Consider the following 6,000-nt stretch of genomic DNA (forward strand, 5'->3'; position numbering starts at 1 on the left):
TATGGGCGATCTGCCATTACCCTGAGGACTCAGTTATTTCTGTGGCCTTGGACGCCTAAAGAACTACACATCTCAGTTACAATATTCGTAATTTCTCTGAGCTCAGAGTGCAGCTGAAACCCTGTTTTTTTAATGTGTTCCTTGCGATTTTACACGTCTCGTCACACGACCAGATTAAACTGTATCGATCTTCTGGAAAACGACTCTCGCTCGACAAAGGCTGTTTTCAAAAACGAAATATGTAGCTCAGTGAAGTCTGCAACTCTTATATTTTTTTTATTTGTAGTGTTCTGTCTGACGACAGGTCCATATATTATGAACAGGATCCTTCCAACCTCTTCAGGTTGTCAGGGACCTGCTCATACATATATACATTCTTGGCAGAGATGATCAGAAGTGGTTTGCCATTGCCTTCTTCTGTGTGTGTGAGTGGAGTAATTGTTGGGATGCCACGGAGAAACCGGGGAAGCCCCCGGAGGAAAACTCCGTGATGCCTAGACCACGGCCTTGCCCAACACAAGTTATAAATTTGAGCACCACCGGGAATTGAACCCGGGACCCCAGGCTTACAAGGCTAGTGTTCTGACCGCTAGACCACCGTGGCGGTACTCTTATATTACGTATTTATAAATGTGGTTGACACTTACACTGCATTGGAGAAGGATTGTTAAGGAATACTAATGATCTACTACATCAGTTGCTAGGAGCAACCAAGGAAAACTATGCGAAACGTCGGATGCAACGGCTGTCCTCCGGTCTACGACCAGAACTAACCGCCAAACTAACCTGTTTGCTCTTATCTTATGAACCATCACTTGTGGTCTCGAACACGCTCTTGTACTCATAAAAGCTAATCTTCGGACAATTCGTGATAACACTGAAGCAGTAGGCAGGAATCTTTGCTGCCGCGCTTATTCTGGGCGCGTAAGAAGTAGATCAATGGAGAAAATTAATTCCTCACGCAAAGACTCCTGGAAGGAGCCAACGACCTCATTAGGTGCACTGTGACCCCAGCTGAAACTCTCGCGGATTTGTTAGCAGGAAAATCCGCCGGAAGCGAAACTAATCCACAGAGCGAGAGAGAGTTGGACGGCGTCGAGAAGCTGCAGAAACGATGATCGTAAAACTGAACTATATTCGGTTTCAGTGGCAACCGTTGGCTTGCTTGGCTCCTTCGTTAACAGGAGAAACGGTCTGTCCGTCAGAAGCGACGTGATGGTATACAATCAGCTTATCCGTCTTGCCATGGATTACGAATGCCCGATGTGGAGGACAGCTGCCTGCAGCCCCGTCCGGAAGCTGCAAGCGTCTTCGCATTGCGAATAACGCGCCTTGCTACGTTGGTGACAGGCAAATTCACGAGGATTTGGGGATCCCGCTCTTCGCCGACCACATCAGAGCACTGACCGAGAGCTTCGACTCATAATTAGCTGATGCGGGGAATCCCTTACTTAGTTCGGCAACTAAGACGACACTTGTGCCGATCGAGGGCTGACTGAGGTCACCCGTGGGCGACCGAGGGGGCCTGATGTTCAGCAGGCCAGCCGAGGATGTCCCTGAAGAGACGACCAAGCCGGCGTAACGAGTGGTCTGACCACTCTGCTGCCCTGCCTGAGGTTTTCCGTGTATTTTCTCAGTTGTAAGGCAAATGACAGGGCGTAATTCATAAGGCACACGGCCCGCCTTCCCCAATCATGGAGGCCTTCAGCCAAAGCGATCCCAACATTTCTGGATTCAAATCCCGGAGAACCATCCAACCAAAATCCTTTTCAAGAAGGAAAAGTTGCCTGATGGGAAAATCTCCCATTAGCAGGAACAAAAGCTCGTATTTTGAGTAGTTGACGCCTTCTGCCACGGCAAAATTCCCGTTAATGTAAGCCCCCCCTCCCCCTCCGCATCGTTTTGGCTTTAAAGCACTGTTTACGAATTGCAGCAGTGCGTTCCTTACGAGGGAATGGTACGACGTAGCTCGGGACTATGTCTTGCCCTTGTGCAAGAGTGTGCCCTCAGTTGGCTTCTTAATTGGGTTGGAGTTCAGGCGAGTGAAGACAGCTCAGACCTCGCAGCGTAGCACAGCTAGCAGTATGGAGGAGAGAGGGAGGTTGAAGTCCTCCCGTAGTCTTGAAGGTTTTAACGGCGACTGTAACACCTACACTTGCCACAGGAAACAGCTATCCGTCTCATAAAATGAAACTTTATTGCACGTGCCCGTTTATTTTCTGTGTTCGATTGTCCTGCGTAGTGCAGGGGCATCTGATCCCCCAACTAAGGAGTCGGGGCACTGGAATGGGGCAAGCGAGAGTTTTGGTGTAGCTGGCGGGCGGGGGGGGAGGGACAAGTGAGATTTACTCCATGGCGCAAGACACGTTCTACGTTCCAAGACCTTCTACCGACTGCACATGTCACTCACTACAAAGCGTACCTGTGCGTAATTTTGCGAAGATTGGCTGTAAGATTAAGCTTGTGATTTATGAACCACATTTCTTCTGAGAAACTAACCCTACATTCCATACCAGCGACATTTCCAAACATTTTTAACTGGAATTTTGAGTGTCAAAATCTCTTTTAAGGCTTTGACCGGGATGTTCTTTTGTTAAATCTTATGTGGTACCGCCTGATTCGACTTCTAATGGTTAAGTGAAGTGTTTTCTTCGCGGTACGGTCTGGATTCGTAAATATTATGAAGACGAGCTTCGGCTTCAAAGGGTTAACCAGCTGATTTTCGTAATGGTGAGGTGTAGTGTTTTCTTCGCGGTACGGACTGAATTCATAAATAATATTCAGACGATCTTCGGCTTCAAAGGGTTAATTAATCAGAACGGATATTATGTTTTGTTATACTTAAGGCTTGTCGGACATTACTTATTGCTAGCTAAGTTAATTCGTTAATGTTTTCGGTGATTTGGACACGTGACTGATCTGTTATGGTGCGAGAACGCCAACATTTTCTTTTTAATTTGCAATAGAAAACCGTGTTGTGTTTCGGGCGATCGATGTGCCCCTAATACACAGCGAAATTCATCTAAGTAACGTTTTAAGCGTGGACACACTTGTAAGAAAACACTTCATATTTCTGAGACAACGATAGGTCGTTTAAAAATGTATCGATAATAAACCCCTTTTCATTCTGAGCAAACGTTGAAGGCCACGGAATAAGTCTGTGGGTGAATTGTCGTATTAGATACCACTGCCTTTCAAAGGGTTGACTTAAGAATATGAAATACGAAATCTTGCTTTGACAGACCTCAATTATACTTAAAGCAAGCGAACACCAGGCGATTAGACAAACACTAATGAACAGCTCTGTTAATAAATTGTGCGATTTAAGGTTCTCATGGCCACGACTATGAAGACGGCCTTCTTCTTGTGGGTCGCAGCGCCGCGAAGTCTGTAGACGTTTCTACCAGACTGCGCGGCGCTGCGACCCAGAAGAAGACAGTCATTGCAGGAACCTACGTCACGAGCCTTTCCTTGCAGTCTCGGGTGCTGACACCGTTTTGTGCGGGACGTTTCGGTGCCGCCACCGTAGTACGGACGACCAGATTGGGTATAAATTTATACGAAAGTCTATAGACCTCGTGATTTGCATGCGAACACTGGATTAAGACAGTAATCCTCGGACGTAAGGTTTCTGTCATTCCGCCGAAATATTCCACGTCGAACCGTGTGCTGAGAGCTGTGGCAGCCTGTAGCTGGGCCCTGAGACCACCCACGTCGCGTAGAAACTGGCTTGCTGCTCCGAATTACCCGCTAAGTCTGAACCCCCTCCCCTCCGCCCCTTTTACAGTCTGCTACCGTGTTGTTTTGGGGTGTCAACGGCTAAGCCAGAGAAGTTATGCTCTGTACAATGGAAACATAAAATTCTCGTTGCTAATTGCACACGGAACCGTTTATAGCCAGTTACTTGCAAGAAGGAACAAACAGCCTGCGCTGTTCAAGCTTGCTTTTTGCAGATCTTTATAAAGAGACGTTTCCTAACTGAAAATGTAGTAACATGACGAACTTAGGACAAAGTCTTCCCTGAAGTGTGACGACGAGGAACTGAGCTTTGTACTTCGTGGCAAATTAAACATTTCAAAAATCTCTTATGCGCAGGATTCCGCATTAAACGAGGTTTGTAAGCAGACACTGGAACAAGTGGACGACAAATATCGACGTGTAGATAAATGCCTGCAACATTGGGATGATCGTAATGGCGACCCAGAAATATTTTTGAAGTCGGTTACCCCTTCGACGATTATGTGGACGATAAGAAAAGAGAAACGTAATTGGAACCAAGCCCTGATGAAGAGTTGAAGAACAGGGATGAAGAACTGTTCGTTGCTCATTTGCTAGCCTCAGCTGGCACTGCGTTCTCAAGAAACTTAATCTAAAACCGTCCGGGCGTTCCCAACTTGAATCATATGGACAGACAGACATTTTCAGCCCTGTGTTCATTCATCTCCGCGTGCACATTGTGCGAAGAAGATATTTTAATGCGTACGTAACTTGCTGGCATATACGAGGTGCGATCGGAATGTTTCCAGACTGCGCGTATAAAAACCCGTACACTTATCTCAGGTATTAAAATCATCTATCACCCTCGAAGTAGTTCCCCTGTGAGTGAACACAACGATCCCACCGCCGCTGCCAAGCCTGGAAGCATCCCTGGAAATCTTTCTTTGTCAGCTTGTCAAGCACCATCTGCGATTCTGCCTGAATTTCTTGCCAAAGACTCGCCAAAACGGCTACGGAAACCTATGAAATGCTAAAGCAAGCATTTGGGGAGTCCGCAATGGGTCGTGCACAAACTTTTGTGTGGCATTCACGTTTTAAAAATGGCCGAACCTCTGTCGATGATGACGAGCGTTCTGGACGACCATCTTCGAGCACAACGCTCGAAAATGTTACGAAGATCGACGTCGTACCATCAACGACTTGTGCGACATTGTTGGGATAGGCTATGGGATCTGTCAGCTGATTCTAAAGGAAGAACTCCACATGCGACGCATCCTGTCTGAGGAACAGAAGCAGAATCGACTGACTTCTCGTTTGTCAGGAGCTCAAAGATCTTGCAAGAACCGACCCCAACTTCCTTTCTAAGCTCCGTGTGACTTCTTCCTCTTCCCAAAGATGAAAATTCCGCTAAAGGGAAGGAAATTTGAGACGATAGAAGAGATTCAGGCAGAATCGCAGATGGTGCTTGACAGGCTGACAAAGAAAGATTTCCAGGGATGCTTCCAGGCTTGGCAGCGGCGCTGGGATCGTTGTGTTCACTCCCAGGGGAACTACTTCGAGGGTGATGGATGAATTTAATACCTGAGATAAGTGTACGGGTTTTTATACGCGCAGTCTTGAAACTTTCCGATCGCACCTCGTAAGTATCAACACAAACTGTTGGCCTCTGAGTGGCGCTGGCTTCTCATTCGATGACGAACCACCGATTGCCGGAAGTTAGTAGCCGTGGTTCTCAGTTTCGCGTTGCTCGGTTGTCGCTGTCGCTGAACGTCATCGCAAATGCTGAAAAAAATTGTTTTGTGGAATATGTAATTTCGTCGAGAGGATGTTCGTGAAATGAGTTAATCGAACTTTAATCTGCGCCTGCCCGGCTGTTTCGTTGACTTCATTGCCTGTCACGTGCTACCACGAACAGTAAAATGAGCAATCAAATAAAGAGAGGAGGCGAGAGAAGAAGGAATAATGAAAGATTATACTTCACGGCCGATTCAGTATTAAACCGTTTGCAGCCGTGTAAGTGACTATTTTTGGATTAGGGTAATATCGCTAAATGGCTCAGGTAGGAGTCGCGAAGGAATTTGGAACAGCGCCACCTTTTCTGATGGGAGAACTTTGAAATATGAGACGGGGGGGCCCAAGTGACACTTTCTTTGTCCGCCTCATAACGCCAACTGCAGCAAAAGGCTTTTATTCCCTCTCTGCGTGTGTTATTTCTGTAACAGGAAAGGCTTTCTTTGCGTTTGAAAAATCTGCAGCTTACTCCTTGAACGTCGTTATCACTGC

The 6,000-nt window shown here is 46.8% G+C and overlaps 1 long non-coding RNA gene across 1 annotated transcript in view; it reads left to right on the forward strand.

Moving 5' to 3' along the window:
- The window catches only part of LOC110839575 (uncharacterized), a 31,909-nt gene extending 27,377 nt beyond the window's left edge, over positions 1 to 4,532 (forward strand). Inside the window, exon 3 of the long non-coding RNA XR_002546536.2 lies at positions 4,096 to 4,532. This is a non-coding gene — a long non-coding RNA (uncharacterized LOC110839575). The remainder of the gene's footprint in view (positions 1 to 4,095) is intronic.
- Positions 4,533 to 6,000: the final 1,468 nt, after the last annotated feature.

Source organism: Zootermopsis nevadensis, unplaced genomic scaffold, assembly GCF_977971745.1.
Source record: "Zootermopsis nevadensis isolate Lab colony 2312 unplaced genomic scaffold, Znev_1.0 Znev_ptg000003l, whole genome shotgun sequence".
Taxonomy (NCBI): Eukaryota; Metazoa; Arthropoda; class Insecta; order Blattodea; family Termopsidae; genus Zootermopsis; species Zootermopsis nevadensis.